This window comes from Eleutherodactylus coqui, chromosome 5 (genome assembly GCF_035609145.1).
Source record: "Eleutherodactylus coqui strain aEleCoq1 chromosome 5, aEleCoq1.hap1, whole genome shotgun sequence".
In the NCBI taxonomy this organism is placed as follows: Eukaryota; Metazoa; Chordata; class Amphibia; order Anura; family Eleutherodactylidae; genus Eleutherodactylus; species Eleutherodactylus coqui.
In genome coordinates, this window is record NC_089841.1 from 31284362 (window position 1) to 31303570 (window position 19209).

The 19209-nt window shown below is 49.9% G+C and overlaps 1 protein-coding gene across 2 annotated transcripts in view; it reads right to left on the reverse strand.

Moving 5' to 3' along the window:
* The window catches only part of LOC136629112 (zinc finger protein 250-like), a 74955-nt gene that overhangs the window by 37880 nt on the left and 17866 nt on the right, over positions 1–19209 (reverse strand). Inside the window, exon 1 of one of the 2 annotated variants that reach the window (XM_066605247.1) lies at positions 15543–15562. The exons of the other annotated variant lie outside the window; for it this stretch is intronic. The gene's annotated coding sequence lies outside the window, so the exon portion shown is untranslated. Of the gene's footprint in view, positions 1–15542; positions 15563–19209 lie in introns of those variants that run through there. 2 annotated transcript variants of the gene reach the window in all.

The following is a 19209-nucleotide window of genomic DNA, read 5'->3' on the forward strand; positions in this document are numbered from 1 at the left end:
CACATGACACAGGGGGCAATGTCTGCAGAACTCCCTTGCTGGATTAGCAGGAGGTGCAATGTGCAGTGTGGGTGTAGCAGAGCTGTATGTGTGTAATGTACACGCTCCTGTACTGTATGTGTATTGTGGATGTAGCAGAGCTGTATGTGTGTAATGTACACGCTCCTGTACGGTATGTGCATTGTGGATGTAGCAGAGCTGTATGTGTGTAATGTACACGCTCCTGTACTGTATGTGTATTGTGGATGTAGCAGAGCTGTATGTGTGTAATGTACATGCTCCTGTACTGTATGTGTATTGTGGATGTAGCAGAGCTATATGTGTGTAATGTACACGCTCCTGTACTGTATATGTATTGTGGATGTAGCAGAGCTGTATGTGTGTAATGTACACGCTCCTGTACTGTATATGTATTGTGGATGTAGCAGAGCTGTATGTGTGTAATGTACACCCTCCTGTACTGTATGTGTATTGTGGATGTAGCAGAGCTGTATGTGTGTACTGTACACGCTCCTGTACTGTATGTGTATTGTGGATGTAGCAGAGCTGTATGTGTGTAATGTACACGCTCCTGTACTGTATGTGTACACTCATCCTGTGTAAATGGGGCTTAACCCCATCTTGCATTTCCATGCACAACTGATTGCTAAGCCATTCTACTTCAGCCTGCATTTTAGTGGCCTCTTCCAGGTTGTGTACCAAGGAGAGTGCTTTGATTTCTGTTTCACAGGCCTCTGCTTCAGCACAGTCATATTTGTCGGCATATTTAGCAAAAATAGTTTGCTCCTCATCAAGCAACTGATCAAACTTTGTGTTTAATCTGCAAGTTGGACATAATCTAACATTGGTGAACAGCTATACACTAACATATTTTAATTCCTGCTGAAGTCTAATTTAAGTCCTCTCTAGTTTGTCATAAGCAGCTGCTTTTATTCATACCGTTGATTTGTAACTTCGAATTCTTTAAGAGACCAAGGATGCAGTGTTCTCCTCCATTTTCTTTTTCATCTCTGACACCTGAACCCAAAGTGTGGAAATCTGCTTTGATATGTTTTTTCTTGATTTTTTTCATCTTTTTCTATCTGTTCACGGAACACATTCCGCTCATTTTCCATTTGTTTCAGCCCGCTACTAAGGTCAAACGTCTGAATAATTCCTTCTTGCAACAATTTCGGAGAATCTTGAATCTGAGTTTTCAATTCCACTTGTGGTCTGTTCACCTTCTCAGACTGTTCTGCCTGTAATCTGTAATCTGAAACCTTCAGCGATTTTTTTTTTAATTTACTTGTAGCTCTTGAAGTGGAGTCTATACCTTTTTTGTCTTGTGTTCAGAGTCACTCTTGTCTTGCAGAAGTACCTTTGCCTTGTGGTTCAACTAATTACACTCACTTTCCAGAGCCTGTTTACTTTACAACCACACCCCCTGCACCCCCTATATGTACACCAATGCTCATATCTTTCAATTGCAGCTTGACATGCTTATTCTACAGTCACTTTGGATTTCAAAAGTCTATTCATGCTAGCTCGTATCTGTGAAAATTCCTCCTGAATAGAGATGAGCGAACGCGCTCGTTTAGAGCAATTACTGGAACAAGTATCACTTTTTTTCGAGTAGCTTCCTAGTCAGGTGAAAAGATTCGTGGGGGGGTGTAGAGGGGGTGGCAGGGGGGAGGTGCTCACAAGTCTGTTCTTCAGGGGCTTCCCACTTCTACGGGGGCTGCATTTCAATGGGGAGGGTGCAGCTGTGCTGAGGGAGTAGATGGCTAGAAGGTTGGAGGAGTGTTTAAACAAGAGCTCTGGAGGAGGTCATTAAGAACAATAGGGGGGAGATGAACACATGGAATCTCTGTGGGTGGAAATACAGGGAGGGAAAAAAATAACAAAATCCTGATAGGAGTTTTCTATAGGCCACTAAAAATAGCAGAAGAAACTGAAAACTTATTAAGACAAATAGAAGAGGTGTCAAACCGCAATGAAGTAATTAGAATGGGCAATATTTTTATTATCCGGATATAATATGGAAGTCTTATAAGGGTGATAAGTTCTTGAGAGCAATTAAAGAAAGCTACCTTACCCAACTTGTGCGGGAGCCAACTAGAGAGATGGCCACTCTGGACTTATTAGCTAACAAACCACACTCAATCACAGGGGTGCATGTGAGGGACAGTTGGGAAATAATGAACCGGTGCAACCATCTCCAGCAAGACGACAGTCCGATTCACTTTACCGGAGTGATCTTTATCTGCAGCATATCTAAATCAATGTCAGAGATGCAGACACATAGTCCATTACAGGATCGCTTGTCACATAGGAAATTAAGTGATTATTTGTATACCACAGTACATGATGTTAATTCACTCCCTGCATCACACTGACACTGTAATCAATAATTTACCTGTCAAAATGTGATGTGATGCCATCCAAACACACTATGCAAATGTAAAGGTCTGGCCCTTTAGACAAAATCAAGGTATATATGCTTCAAAATATATTTTATTTGGCATTTCAAAACAAGGACCCCTTTACTTTTCCTATTTAGGACCTAAACAATGCTTGTGCCAAGTTTCACACTTCTACGACACCAGGGGTGTACTTACTTTTGCAATTAGCAAGTTGTGACCCCATTACTTTCCTTATTTAGGACCTAAAGAATGCTCCTGCCAAATTTCATGTTTGTACGACAACAAAAGTCCGTTCGTGTTTGTCCATTCACACGAGAGGTTATAGCTAGAGATGAGCGAGCACCAAAATGCTCGGGTGCTCGTTACTCGAGTCAAACTTTTAGCGATGCTCGAGGGCTCGTTTCGAGTAACGAACCCCATTAAAGTCAATGGGCGACCCGAGCATTTTTGTATATCGCCGATGCTCACTAAGGTTTTCACTTGTGAAAATCTGGGAAATTGAAGAAAGTGATGGGAACAACACAGAAACAGATAGGGCAGGCGAGGGGCTACATGTTGGGCTGCATCTCAAGTTCCCAGGTCCCACTATTAAGCCACAATAGCGGCAAGAGTGCCCCCCCCCCAACAATTTTTACTTCTGAAAAACCCTCATTAGCAAGGCATACCTTAGCTAAGCACCACCCTACCTCCAACAAAGCACAATCACTGCCTGCATGACACTCCGCTGCCACTTCTCCTGGGTTACATACTGCCCAACCCCCCCCCGACCCCGGACGACCCAGTGTCCACAGCTACACCACAGTGTCCTGCGCAGCCTTCAGCTGCCCTCATGCCACATGCTGGCCTCATACCCACACCACCCTCATGTCTATTTATAAGTGCGTCTGCCATGAGGAGGAACCGGAGGCACACACTGCAGAGGGTTGGCAGGGCCAGGCAGCGACCCTTTTTAAAAGGGGCGGGGCGATAGCCCACAATTCTATACAGAAGCAATGAGAATTCCAATCCTGTGCCACCTCCATCAGGAGCTGCAAACGTGGGCATAGCAATGGGGAACCCATGTGCCACACAGTATTCATTCTGTCAAGGTGTCTGCATGCCCCAGTCAGACCGGGTTTTTTTTATAAATAGTCACAGGCAGGTACAACTCCGAAATGGGAATTCCGTGTGCACCCACAGCATGGGTGGCTCCCTGAAACCCACTGGCTATACATAAATGTATCCCATTGCAGTGCCCTGGACAGCAGAGCTAACGTTAGATTAAATGCAGGTGGGCTTCGACCCACACTGCATGCCCCAGTCAGTTTTTATAAGTATACACAGGCAGGTACATCTCCCTAATGTGAAGTCCGTGTGCACCGACAGCAGGGGTGGGTCCCAGGAAGCCACCGGCGGTACATAAATATATCCCATTGCATTGCCCAGCACAGCTGAGGTAACGTCAGATTAAATGCAGGTGGGCTTCGGCCCACACTGCATGCCCCAGTCAGACCGGGGTTTTTATAAGTCAACACAGGCAGGTACAACTCCCTAATGTGCAGTCCGTGTGGACCGACAGCATGGGTGGCTCCCTGGAACCCACCGGCGGTACATAAATAGATCCCACTGCAGTGCCCTGGACAGCAGAGCTAACGTCTGATTAAATACAGGTGGGCTTCGGCCAAGTATGTTTTCATTGTTGGAGGAGGAGGACGGGGAAGTTTTTGAGGCAGTACGTGTCCTGTCCCAGTGTCCATGGTTATATGCACCTGCCCAGTGACCGCGTCGCTGAAAAGTTATCGAGCCTGTGGAACCTAGTAGTGCGGCCTCGCCACCATCATGTCTTTGGGAAGCATCCATTTCCACTATCCTGTAACATTGCAGTAGCAGCAGTATAGGCAGAGCCGAGAATTAGTAACATTTCAGCAGTAAGAGTATGCACAAACCCCTGTAATATTTCATTGGCAGCAGTGAGGACAGACCCCACTAACATTTCATTTGCAGCAGTATACACAGACCCCAGTAACATTTCAGTAGTCTCAGTATAGACAGACCCCAGTAACATTTCAGTTCCAGCAGTATTGACAGACCCCAGTAACATTTCAGTAGTATCAGTTGCGACATGCCCAGTCACATTTCAGTTCCAGCAGTGCAGACAGACCCCAGTAACAGTAACGTTGAAGCAGTATGGGCAAAGCAGCAGATTCACATTTCCCTGGCAGCAGTGTAGGGAGAGCACAGCATTTGTAACATTACAGTAGTAGCAGTATAGTCAGACCCCAGTAACTAACGTAGAAGCAGTATGGGCAAAGCAGCAGATTCACATTTCCCTGGCAGCAGTGTAGGGAGAGCACAGCATTTGTAACATTTCAGTAGTAGCAGTATAGTCAGACCCCAGTAACAGTAACGTAGAAGCAGTATGGGCAAAGCAGCAGATTCACATTTCCCTGGCAGCAGTGTAGGGAGAACATAGTATTGATAAGATTTCAGTAGTAGCAGTATAGACAGGCCCCAGTAGCATAAACATAGAAGCAGTATGGGCAGAGCCCACTATTAGTTACTTTTCTGTTTTAGCTGTATAGACCTGCCCCAGTAACATTTCCATTGAAGCATTATGGGCAGAGCCCAGTATTAGTAAAATTACAGTAGTAACAGTATACACCAACCAAGGTAACATTTCAGGAGCAGAAGTATCGGCAGACCGAAATAACATTTGTGTTGCTGAAGTATAGTCAGACCCCTGTAGCATTACTGTGGCAGAAGTATAGGTAGGCAGAACAGAGTTACATTCCTGTAGCAAAAGTGTAGGCCAACCCCAGACACAGTGGTGTACCATGAGTGCAGGCGAAGCCCATAAAAATTACTTGGATTACATTGCAGGCCAGGGCCCGAAAAATTGTTGTACCGACAGTACAAATGTACCCCAGAAAAATTGCCCATGCCCAACCCAGAGGGCAGGTAAAACATATTAATCGCTTCGCGTACTGTGGCTTAATTTTTAACTAGGCCTGGAGGCAGCTCAGTCTAAAAAATAATTGGTTTAGGTGGAAGTTTCAATGCTTTAATGAGAATTGAAACAGATAAATATTATTTTGAAAAGTTATATGAGCCTTTTGGCCCACAGAAAAATTGCCCATTCGCGGTGATTACGAGAGGTTTCAGGAGGAGGAGCCGGAGGAGGAGAATGAATACCATACACAGATTGACAAAGTTCTTTAGGTAGCGCTGCTGTCCGCTGATGGAGAAGAGAAGTCTGGGGAAATCCAGGCTTTGTTCATCTTTATGAGTGTAAGCCTGTCGGCGCTGTCAGTTGACAGGCGGGTACGTTTGTCCGTGATGATTCCCCCAGCTGCACTAAACACCCTCTCTGACAAGACGCTAGCCGCAGGGCAAGCCAACACCTCCAGGGCATACAGCGCGAGTTCGGGCCACATGTCCAGCTTTGACACCCAGTAGTTGTACGGAGCAGAGGCGTCACGGAGGACGGTGGTATGATCGGCTGCGTACTCCCTCACCATCTTCTTACAGTGCTCCGTCCGACTCAGCCTGGACTGGGGAGGTGTGAGACAGTCTTGCTGGGGAGCAATAAAGCTGGCAAAGGCCTTGGAAAGTGTTCCCCTGCCTGCGCTGAACATGCTGCCTGATCTCCGCGCCTCCCCTTCTACTTGGCCCTCGGGACTGCGCCTTCTGCCACTAGCACTGTCAGATAGGAAGTTTACCATCAGTTTGTCCACCAGGGCCCTGCTGTATTGCATCACTCTCAAACCCCTTTCCTCTTCGGGAATGAGAGTGGAAGGGTTCTCCTTATACCGTGGGTCAAGCAGTGTGTACACCCAGTAATCCGTAGTGGCCAGAATGCATCTAACAAGAGGGTCAAGAGAAAGGCATGCTCACATAGTCAGCCATGTGTGCCAGTGTACCTGTACGCAACATATGGCTGTCCTCACTAGGAAGATCACTTTGAGTATCCTCCTCCTCAGGCAATACACGCTGAATGGATGAGAGGCAAGCAGCATGGGTACCCTCTGCAGTGGGCACAGCTCTCTTCCTCCTCAGGCTCCTCCCCCTCCCCCTCCTCCTCCTCCTCCACGTGCTGAGATATAGACATGAGGGTGCTCTGACTATCCAGCGGCATACTGTCTTCCCCCGCTCTGTTTCCGCCCGCAAAGCATCAGCCTTGATGCTTTGCAGGGAACTTCTCAACAGGCATAGCAGGGGAATGGTGACGCTAATGATTGCAGCATCGCCGCTCACCATCAGGGTGGACTCCTCAAAGTTTCCAAGGACCTGGCAGATATCTGCCATCCAGGCCCACTCCTCTGTAAAGAATTGAGGAGGCTGACTCCCACTTCGCCGCCCATGTTGGAGTTGGTATTCCACTATAGCTCTACACTGCTCATACAGCCGGGACAACATGTGAAGCGTAGAGCTCCACCGTGTGGGCACGTCACAAAGTAGTCGGTGCACTGGCAGATTAAACTGATGTTGCAGGGTGCGCAGGGTGGCAGCGTCCGTGTTGGACTTGTGGAAATGTGCGCTGACCCGGCGCACCTTTCCGAGGAGGTCTGACAAGTGTGGGTAGCCTTTCAGAAACCGCTGAACCACCTACTTAAAAATGTGGGCCAGGCATGGCACATGCGTGAGGCTGCCAAGCTGCAGAGCCGGCACCAGGTTACGGCCGTTGTCACACACGACCATGCCCGGTTGGAGGCTCAGTGGCGAAAGCCAGCAGTTGGTCTGCTCTGTCAGACCGTGCAACAGTTCGTGGGCCATGTGCCTTTTCTCTCCTAAGCTGAGTAGTTTCAGCATAGCCTGCTGACGCTTGACCACCGCTGTGCTGCCGCGCGACACCGACTGCTGGCGACGTGCTGCTGACAAGTCTTGATTGCGAGGTAGAGGTTGCGTTAGAGGAGGTAGGTTTAGTGGAGGTGGCATACACTGCCGCAGATACCAGCACCGATCTGGGGCCCGCAATTCTGGGGGTGGGTAGTACATGAGCGGTCCCAGGCTCTGACTCGGTCTCAGCCTCCACTAAATTCACCCAATGTGCCGTCAGGGAGATGTAGTGGCCCTGCCCGCCTGTGCTTGTCCACATGTCCGTTGTTAAGTGGACCTTGCCAGTAACCGAGTTGGTGAGCGCGCGTACGATGTTGCGTGAGACGTGGTCGTGCAGGGCTGGGACGGCACACCGTGAAAAATAGTGGCGACTGGGGACAGAGTAGCGCGGGGCTGCCGCCGCCATCATGTTTTTGAACGCCTCAGTTTCCACCAGCCTGTAAGGGAGCATCTCCAGGCTGATCAATTTGGCTATGTGGACATTTAAAGCTTGAGCGTGCGGGTGTGTGGCGGCGTATTTGCGCTTTCGCTCCAACGATTCTCTTAGCGACAGCTGGACGCTGCGCTGAGAGACATTGCTGGATGGGGCCGAGGACAGCGGAGGTGAGGGTGTGGGTCCAGGCCAGGAGACGGTCGTGCTTGTGTCGTGAGAGGTGGGTTGGTGTCAGGACAGTGTCCGGGATATGGGGGTCCCTGAGATATCCCGCAACCCCTGTCCCTGCCTACTTGCCCCCCTGGGCTAACCCCCAGGGCGACAACTGGGCGACGGTCCCTACCCTCACTAGGGAAGCGGGACACGGGAGACAAACAGACACTGAGACAAGCAACGGTAGAATGGTCAGACAATCCGGGTAGGCAACAAGAGGGTACGCAGTACGGAGGGGTCAGGCAAAAACGTAGTCAAGTCCAAAAGCAGGTGTCAGAAAAGCCGAGGTCACAAGAGCAGTCAGGATAAACGCGGGTGCAGCTGGAGAACCAAACTAACACTGGCGAGGCCTGAGAGGAAAACACACCTATTTAAATGCTGTCAGCGCTCCCGCCCCAGAAGCTGATTGGGGCGGGGAGCCTGACAGCAGCAGGGCTAATCAGGGCGGTGCTGGGGACACGCCCCCAGTCTAGCTGCACAGACAGTTACTAGGGAAGCCAGCCTGGTAGTCAGGACACTAGAAGCACCAGCTGCCTCCCTAGCAACCCGGCGGCGACCAGTCTTACAGCGGCCCGGGGAGATCACAAGAACCGGGGTACCTCTGCGCCGCGCTCCTGTACCCCGGGTGGCCGGACCGGTGGTGCGGGCACGGCGGCCCCGAGAGTTGCCGGTTCTGACAGTACCCCCCCTTCTACGGGGGTACACCGGACCCCCATGGCCAGGTGCGGGCTTAAGCGGGAAAGCCCTGTGGAATGCCTGGACTAGGCGTGGCGCATGAACGTCCCTGGCAGGGACCCACGTCCTATCCTCAGGGCCAAATCCTCTCCAGTGGACCAGGTACTGCAGCCCACCTCTAACCCGTCGGGCATCCACAAGCCTTTCTACTTCATACTCCAGTTCCCCCTGTACCAGAGAGGGAGGAGGCGGGTTCTGGGTGGGGAGAACTGGAGTCACATACTTCTTAAGCAAGTTCTTGTGAAAAACCTTGTGGACCTTCCAGGGGTCAGGAAGTGCCAACTTATATGACACCGGGTTGATAACCTGAGAAACCGTAAATGGGCCAATGAACCGAGGAGCAAGTTTCAGGGAGGGAACCTTAAGTCTCAGATTCTTAGATGATAATAAAACCTGCTCCCCGACCACAAAAGGTGCAGAGATAGTACGTCTTTTATTTGCGTATTTACGCAGTTTCTCTTGGGAACCCTGAAGGTTCTTACGAACCTGGGCCCAAACTGTGCACAGTTCTTCGGCGGATATGTCGGCGGCCGGATTGTTCGAGACCAAAGGAGTAGAAAGCGAGAACCGGGGATGGAACCCATAGTTACAAAAAAAAGGTGACAGTTGGGTCGACGAGTTACCATGGTTGTTAATAGCAAATTCGGCGAGAGGTAAGTAGTTGGCCCACTGATGCTGGTTATCAGAGACAAACAGTCGCAGATACTGGATAAGTTCTTGGTTCATCCGTTCCGTTTGTCCGTTACTCTCGGGATGGAAAGCGGAGGAAAAGGACAAATTAACGTTTAGATTTTTACAGAAGGCTCGCCAGAAGCGAGCGACGAACTGAACCCCTCTATCAGACACAATATCCTCGGGGATGCCATGTAACCGAACAATCTCCTTGATGAACGTCTCAGACAAAAGTTTGGCGTTAGGCAACTTGCCAAGTGGAACAAAATGAGACATTTTGGAGAAACGGTCAACTATTACCCAAATGACCGTATTCCCCAGCGAGGATGGCAGATCAGTAATAAAATCCATGGACAAATGGGACCATGGCCTGGACGGAATGGGCAAGGGCAGAAGAGGCCCCTCAGGACGTCTCCTGAGGTTCTTCCCCCTTGCGCAAACCGGGCACGCGGACACAAATACCCGTACATCCTTGGCCATGTGCGGCCACCAATAGAGTCTGGCCGCTAACTCCAGAGTACCCCTGATACCGGGGTGTCCAGCTAGGACTGAAGCATGTGTCTCCTCTAACACTTTCAATCTCAGTGACAACGGGACAAATAATTTGCCTTCCGGAAGGGCTTCAGGAGCAGATTGTTGAGCGGCGTGAATGAGAGGTGAAAGGTCGGAGGAGACAGCAGCGAGGACCACCCCGGGGGAGAGAATGCTCTCAGGCTCCGGCTCGGAAGGTTCCGGAGAACCAAAACTCCTAGACAGGGCATCAGCCTTGACATTCTTAGAACCGGGTCTATAGGTAACAACAAAATTGAACCGAGAGAAAAACAAGGCCCAGCGGGCTTGCCGAGCATTTAACCTCTTAGCGGAGTCTAGATAAGTGAGGTTTTTATGGTCAGTGAGTACCGTAATCTGGTGATGGGCTCCTTCCAAAAAATGCCTCCACTCTTCGAAAGCCCACTTAATCGCCAGCAATTCCCGGTTGCCTATATCATAGTTCCGTTCGGTGGACGAAAACTTCCTAGAAAAATAGGCACACGGTCTAAGGTTGGTGAGAGTGGAGGGACCTTGGGACAGTACCGCTCCCACACCAAACTCAGAGGCATCTACCTCCACCACAAAAGGACTGGACAGATCCGGTTGTACTAGGACAGGTGCAGACGAGAACGCCGCCTTTAGGGTATTGAAGGCCCTCAGAGCCTCAGAAGACCAGGTCCTCACATCTGCCCCCTTTCTGGTGAGGTCCGTTAGAGGTTTAGCCACCACGGAGAAGTCTTTAATGAATTTGCGATAGTAGTTGGCGAAGCCGAGGAAGCGTTGAAGGGCTTTCAACGACCCTGGCTGAGCCCACTCCGTGATGGCCTTCACCTTTTCAGGATCCATCTGGAAGTCGCATGGCGTGATGATATACCCCAAAAATGATATCTTTTGTACCCCGAAAACACATTTCTCGAGTTTAGCAAACAGCTTGTTATGTCTGAGTCGAGCTAGCACAGTCTGAACGTGAGTATGGTGACTCGGCAAGTCGGAGGAAAAAATCAAAATGTCGTCTAGATATACAACCACGAACACCCCCATGATATCCTGAAACACTGAGTTCATGTACCCCTGAAAAATGGCGGGGGCGTTACACAATCCAAAAGGCATAACTAGGTATTCAAAATGCCCGAGGGGCGTATTGAAGGCGGTTTTCCACTCATCCCCCTCCCGAATGCGGATGAGGTTGTATGCTCCCCTGAGATCAAGTTTAGAAAACCATCGGGCACCAGCGACCTGGTTGAGGAGGTCAGGAATGAGTGGAAGAGCATACTGGTTTCGGACTGTGATTTTATTTAGCTCTCTATAGTCAATACAGGGCCGGAGACCCCCATCCTTCTTCTCAACGAAGAAAAACCCGGCACCCACCGGGGATTCTGAGGGCCGGATGTGCCCCTTGGCCAGGCTGTCCTGGATGTAGTCCCTCATGGATTCTCTCTCTGGAACCGTAACGTTATAAATGCGGCCCTTAGGAAGTTTGGCCCCAGGAATCAAGTCTATTTTACAGTCCCATTCCCTATGAGGGGGCAGAGCTTCAGATAATTGTTTGGAGAACACGTCAGAAAACTCGGAGAGGTATTCTGGTAGGGGGCTCCCCTCGCAGGTGGAGATTCCCACCTTCACCGCACAAAGGTGGTTGGCACAGCGGGGACCCCACTTTACCAGTTCCAACGTGTCCCAATTTACTACCGGGTTGTGCTCCCGGAGCCAGGGGAGGCCTAGGACGACGTCCACAGACAAATCTCTCATCACTAGAAAGGTGCAGGTTTCCACGTGTAAGGCTCCTATAGTAAACCTTACTTCAGGGGTTACCAGATTAACCACCCCTGCTTGCAAAGGAGTGGAGTCCACTCCTGAAACCAGAATCGGAGTTTCTAAACGTAACAAAACCCCGGACAGTTGAGCAACGAAATTAAAGTTAACGAAATTAGCCGCAGCCCCCGAATCAACAAAGGCTTGCCCAGTACGGTGGAAAGCATGAAATTCTAGGGTGCAAGGCACTAACATCTTGGACAACACAGGGAGTACCTTGGCTCCTAGACAGTCCCCCCGATAACTGCCTAGGAGCGGGAGTTCTTCCTGCCGTGGCTTCTTAGCGCAGGTAGCAATGCGGTGACCCGGCTCCCCACAGTAGAAGCAGAGGTTCTTCTTCAGGCGGTGTTCCCGTCGTTGCTCGGGGTTCACGGCTCCCAGCTCCATGGCCTCGGTGGTGGGAGGGTAAAAGGTCGGGTCAGTCGAAGAAGTAGACGTGGGGAGTGGGGTGGTCCGAGCGGCGTGTCTGGCCCTCAAACGTCGGTCGGCTCGAATAGCCAGCGACATGGCTTGCTCCAGGGTTTTAGGCTCTGGGTGGGCCACAAGTAGGTCCTTGAGACCCTCAGACAGACCGGTCAAAAATAAGTCTTTTAGGGCGGCATCGTTCCACCGGGATTCCGTACAATGTTGACGGAATTGGGAACAGTAGTCCTCCGCCATCTTACAACCCTGGCGCAAGGCCAGAAGTTTGGAGACTGCGTAGCCCGCCCGGTCGGGTTCGTCATAAATTTGACCCAGGGCGAAAAAAAAGGCGTCAAGGGATAGTCGGGCTGGAGAGCCAGCTGGTAGCGAGAAAGCCCAATTCTGGGGCTCTCCCCTCAGGCGGGTAATTACGATTCCCACTTTCTGGTATTCAGTACCAGAGGAGTGGGGGCGGAGATCAAAGTAGAGCTTGCAGCTCTCTCTAAATGCAAAAAACTGATCTCTCTCTCCGGAGAAGCAATCCGGAAGCGTGGCTCGAGGTTCTGACATCGTTCCTGGAGCGGACGAGGGCTGCATGGGACCTGCAGCTGCCACTTGTTCCCGTGGCTGCAAGCGGGCTGTTAGGTCCTGGGCAAGGGTCGTAAGGACCTGGACCTGGTTCGCTACAGCCGCCACGGCCTCCATCGAGGGGCTCAAAGTTGCCGGGCGGATGCAAGGGTCTGACCTTAGTTCGGCCAGTGTTACTGTCAGGACAGTGTCCGGGATATGGGGGTCCCTGAGATATCCCGCAACCCCTGTCCCTGCCTACTTGCCCCCCTGGGCTAACCCCCAGGGCGACAACTGGGCGACGGTCCCTACCCTCACTAGGGAAGCGGGACACGGGAGACAAACAGACACTGAGACAAGCAACGGTAGAATGGTCAGACAATCCGGGTAGGCAACAAGAGGGTACGCAGTACGGAGGGGTCAGGCAAAAACGTAGTCAAGTCCAAAAGCAGGTGTCAGAAAAGCCGAGGTCACAAGAGCAGTCAGGATAAACGCGGGTGCAGCTGGAGAACCAAACTAACACTGGCGAGGCCTGAGAGGAAAACACACCTATTTAAATGCTGTCAGCGCTCCCGCCCCAGAAGCTGATTGGGGCGGGGAGCCTGACAGCAGCAGGGCTAATCAGGGCGGTGCTGGGGACACGCCCCCAGTCTAGCTGCACAGACAGTTACTAGGGAAGCCAGCCTGGTAGTCAGGACACTAGAAGCACCAGCTGCCTCCCTAGCAACCCGGCGGCGACCAGTCTTACAGCGGCCCGGGGAGATCACAAGAACCGGGGTACCTCTGCGCCGCGCTCCTGTACCCCGGGTGGCCGGACCGGTGGTGCGGGCACGGCGGCCCCGAGAGTTGCCGGTTCTGACAGTTGGATCTCAGTGGCAGGTTGGGGCCCGGGGGAGAGGCAGTGGTGCAAGTTGGAGGCGGTGAACGGCCTTCGTCCCACCTTGTGGGGTGCTTGGCCATCATATGCCTGCGCACACTGGTGGTGGCTTCCCGGCTGATCTTGGCGCGACAAAGGTTGCACACCACTGTTCGTCGGTCGGCCACCGTCTCAGTGAAAAACTGCCACACCTTAGAGCACCTTGGCCTCTGCATGGTGGCTTGGCGCGAGGGGGTGCTTTGGGAAACAGCTGGTGCATTATTCGCTCTTGCCCTGCCTCTACCCCTGGCCACCCCACTGCCTCTTCCAACCTGTCCTGTGGCTGCAATTGCCTCCCCCTCTGAAGACCTGTCCTCAGTTGGCTTATCACACCAGGTGGGGTCAGTCACCTCATCGTCCAGCGGCCCTTCCTCCGAATCCTCTGTGCGCTCCTCCCTCGGACTTACTGCCCTTACTACTACCTCACTAATAGACAACTGTGTCTCATCGTCATCGTCCTCCTCACCCACTGAAAGCTCTTGAGACAGTTGCCGGAAGTCGCCAGCCTCATCCCCCGGACCCCGGGAACTTTCCAAAGGTTGGGCATCGGTCACGACAAACTCCTCCGGTGGGAGAGGAACCATTGTTGCCCAATCAGGGCAGGGGCCCGAGAACAGTTCCTGGGAGTCTGCCTGCTCCTCAGAATGTGTCATTTTCATGGAGTGAGGAGGCTGGCAGGAAGGAGGAGCAGCAGCCAGAGGATTCAGAGTTGCAGCAGTGGACGGCGTAGAAGACTGGGTGGTCGATAGATTGCTGGATGCACTTTCTGCCATCCATGACAGGACCTGCTCACACTGCTCATTTTTTAATAAAGGTCTACGATGTGGACCCAAAAATTGCGATATGAAGCTGGGGACGCCAGAAACTGTCCTCTCTCCTACTCCCGGCTGCTATTCAACTGGACCAGGAACTCGTCCTATGCCCACACCCTCACTTGGGACTCTGCGTCTTTGACTGCATCCACGTCCTCTGCCCCTACCCCTACCGCTCAGCATGCTGGATTAAGAATCGAGCAGAGACAGAGCGGTGTAAAAATGTTTGTGCATTATTGCCGAGCAGTTGGTGGCTGCCAGCGATAATAGAACGCTAAATGAAGCCAGAGATAAATTATAAGGAAGGCTGCAAAAGGGCGCAAATTTCTCAGGGGAGGTAATGTAATGGAGTCGAGTGCCGCGTGGTGCTCGTATCGAGTAACGAGCATCTCGAACACCCTAATGCTTGAATGAGCATCAAGCTCGGACGAGTGCGCTCCCTCATCTCTAATGTTCAACTTTTTGTACACGTCGTTACGGACACGTCAATACCAAATATGTGCCATTTACATTTTTTTTTTTACCTTTTATATGCTAATATTAGAAAAAGCACAAAAAAGGGTTTTTTTGACATTTTTCTTTTTTTGACATTTTTATTAGCTTTTTTTTATTTTAATTTTTTTTTTTTTTTACACAACTTGTGCTGCTCTGAGGGACTTACAACACTGTACTGATGATCGCTGTGATACGGCATGGCAGGGCTACTGCCCTGCCATGCCTTATCGCTTATACAGCGATCATAGGCTCTGGCAATACAGAACGCCAGCATCTGGCGTCCTGCTGCCATGGCGACAGGCCTGGCTCTCTGTGATTATGTTGCAAGAGCCCGGCAACTTCACAGAGGGAGCGCGCTCCCTCTGTGGACCCTTCCCATGCCGCGATCTACTTAGATCGCGGCAGGGAAGGGGTTAACAGCGGGGGGCCCATCTCCGATGCACCCCCGCTGCTGCAGTGGGAGGCCAGCTATCACTGACAGCAGCAGTGTGGGTGGTCCTTCACAGGTGTCGTTCAGGCCATCAATGTCCCTCCGTTACTTAAGTGTGTGTTCACAGGGCATCAAGAGGGTGTAAGGCTTGTTGATATTCTCCGAGGACACATTCAGCATGCTCATTGTGGGGGCAGCACTGGCAGCAGTAGTTTTACAGGTCCTCCGGATACAGGGGATTACACAGCAAGCCAAACAACAAAGATAGTTAATACACACAGGACAGTGATCGGACAGCAATCCCTACTTGGGCTCTGGCATCACGGGTCCTAGCTGGTCAGCAATTCCCTGTAGAGCATCTCTTGTGTAATTGACAATCATCTGTTGGTTAAAATAGATATAGTTGATGGGGGCATATATAATAGTCATTTCCGCCATCCACCTCCCCCAAATGGCACCTTTCACCCATCCTTGCTGAGATGCTTTCCTTACCTAAGGAGAGCAATAAATTTCACTCCCCCCCCCCCCCCCCCTTGGTCATTAGGTTGACATTTTGCAATGCTAAAGTCAGCTGGCTAGTCAATTGGAACCTGATCAGCCACTCCCAGTTGTTTCCTAGTCGTACCTTAAACTTTCACTATAATATCAGTGTAAGCATGCAGCTGCCACGCGTATATGAGCTGTGTTAAGTATGGCTGGAAGAAATATGATACAGTTTGACCATGGCAGTTCGAGGGGTAGGAGACAGATAGGCCACAAACTCTGCCTAAATGCTTTACACTTCAAAGCTATCGCTAATGCTGTCACTTCTGTTCTAATCCTTGCTCTCAGTTTCAGAACTTCTTTCAAGTGCCCACCTCTGGGGGCACACTACTCATATTAGCCCCTCTCTGCTTTCCTCACCTATGCACAGCTCGCATGCACTCTTTACCTTCTTGCTTAGCCTCAAACCCCCTAATGCCACTAACAAAAATAACAGTCATCCTCATAAATTTCCTAACCATCTGCTAACCCTCTCTATCCTGCTGCTACCCTGTTTCCCTGAAAATAAGACATACCCTGAAAATAAGACCTAGCATAAGACCAAAACTACACCCCCTTCTGAACTTACCGAATTTCTGAAGAACCTAATTCGGGCCATTCTCCCACAATGCTCAGCCTCAGATCTCATAATAGACCGGGCCCACAGACTACCAAGAGCTCAGTCTGTCCCACTATCCTACCATTGGGACACAATTGCCCGGATACATATTTTCCATATTAAAGAGCAACTTATGCAAACTTCCAGACAGCTTCCCACACTTCCAGCTCCTTACCAGAATATCTCTACGCTTATCTCTCCCAAGCTACAATATCAGCAAGGAAGAAATTATCCCAGATTACCTCTGCTTTACGTAACCACGACGTGAGATACAAGTGGGGCTTCCCAACTAAAATTATCGTCACAAAGAATGGGAGAACCCATGCAATTGCCACTCTGGACAAAGGACTGGAACTCCTAGAGAAATGGAACATCCCTTGCTCAAAACAACCGGATCAGAACCCAAACAAGAGAAACAACCCCTCCCCCAAGATCGCACAGAAGTGAAGAGATGCAACTTAGAATGTATGCGTCGCTGATATCCGGCATCTCAAGGACAGGTTATGTCACTATTCTTTTTTCTGCAAACTCTCCCCAAGTTTGCGCAGTCTGACTCACTGCACGACTATGTCTACGTTTATTCTTACATTGTTCCAAATGTCCGTTTCCCCCTATAAGGTATCTAGTTATCTGTTGTTCACAATATGCGTACTATTGCTAACCTTTTACAGTATCTGTCGTTATACAAAATGGCTGTCGTTAAACTACGGTTTCCTTAGCGCCAAACCACCACATCCCAGATGGCTCTAAAGGTCAGGTCACTCAACGCAAAAGGCTTAAATATCCCATTTAAAAGATCTCTTCTGTGGAGAGAAATTAAAAGGTCCAAAGCGGAGGTGGTTTGCGTCCAGAAAACCCACTTTCAAAAAGGAGACTCTACCAGACTATCCAATAGGGATTTTCCCCACATTTTTTATGTGAACAGCCCAAAGAAAAAAGCGTGAGTCCTTATTGCAATTACAAAAACCGGTCTCTTTCCAGCTACAGAAAGAGCTCCTGGACGAAAGGGGTAGATATGTCGCTTTAGTATGTTCAATCAACAACGTGACCTTCACTATAGTGAATGTCTACGCCCCCAACACTGCACAACTTGCATTTCTAAACGCTCTGATTAAACAGATCTCACACATAATTAAAGGCAAGCTCCTGATATGTGGGGACTTCAATACCATTCATAGCCCAGACTTGGACTCAACATCAAAAAGCGACAGAGCTCCCCCTCATCTTTATGAGTGGCTACGGAAAGAAGACCTTTATGATGTATGGAGATGCAAACATGCATCAGAAAGGGATTATACATTTTTCTCCTATAGACACAACACCTACTCCCGCATCGATATGTTTCTAACAGCAAAATGGCTCTTACCAATGGTAACAAAGTGTGAGGTGGGGGACATCACTTGGTCGGATCATGCCCCGATCTCCCCGACCCTTCGCCTAACCCACTCGCCCTCAAATGCCTTTATTTGGAGGAATAACACTTATGTTATGTCTCTTAAAAACAACACCACCACCCTGGGGAAAAGGCTCACCGAATTCTTTGCCCTAAACTCTCACCCCTCTATCAGTCCTTCCACGTTATGGAACACACATAAGGCATTCGCAAGAGGTCTTCTAATTCAGCAGTCGGCATACTACAATAAGCAACGCAACTCAATCACAATTGACTTAACAACAAAGGTCTCCACCCTAGCTGCAACTCACAAAGCAGACCCTTCCCTAGAAAATCTAATCCCTCTAAAGAAAGCAGGAACGGAATTACAAGCACACCTCGCACTAGACCACGAGAATCACATAAATAGACTTAAACTCTAACACTATCACTCGCATAACAAAGCAAGCAAACTAATGGCCAACAGAGTCAAAGCGACTAAAGCAAATTCAAAAATTCCCTACCTAATTTCCCAGACAACAAATAACAAGATTTTCAGCCCTCAAGATATCGCCCATGAATTTAGCAATTACTATAAATCACTTTACAACTTAAACCACGATAAAGATACCCTCCAACCTAATGAGGAATCAATCGACGCTTTTCTATCCACATTATCGCTCCCATCCCTTTCGCAAAAACAAACACAAGAGCTGTGCTTACCTATCACACCACAAGAAATAGAACATACTATCCGCTCACTTAAACCCGGCAAATCCCCAGGCCCCGACGGATTTTCGAATGAATATCTTAAACTATTTACTCCTGCTCTGCTCCCACATATATGCGACTTCTTTAATCAAATAATATCAACAGGAAAAATTCCAGAAAACCTAAAAGCAACTATTGTTCCCATCCCCAAGGAGGGCAAACCCCCCGAATCTACAAGCAACTACCGACCCATTTCTCTCCTCAATTCTGACATCAAACTTTATGCGAAAATAATAGCCAAATCGACTATTCCCTATTCTTCCCCAACTCATTAAAAACGACCAGGTAGGTTTTACGAGAGGACGGCAGGCCCCAGACGGAACAAGACGTCTGATCAATCTCATAGCTAAAGCCAGCGCCGCACGAATGCCTTCTCTGCTCCTGGCCCTGGACGCGGAGAAGGCAATCGACAGGGTGCATTGGGGGTATATGTGCCATGTCCTGGAAAGATTTGGATCAATTCTCTCGGCCATAACTGCCCTTTATACTGTTCCATCAGCCTCTGTTTTAACAAATGGAGTCCTGTCCAAACCATTCCAAATCACCAACGGCACACGCCAGGGCTGTCCACTATCCCCACTCGTATTCACAATGATGATGGAACCACTGGCGGAGACAGTAAGGTCCAACCTAAATATCGAAGGCATCCCCATAGGAACATGCACGCACAAAATTAACCTATTTGCCAAC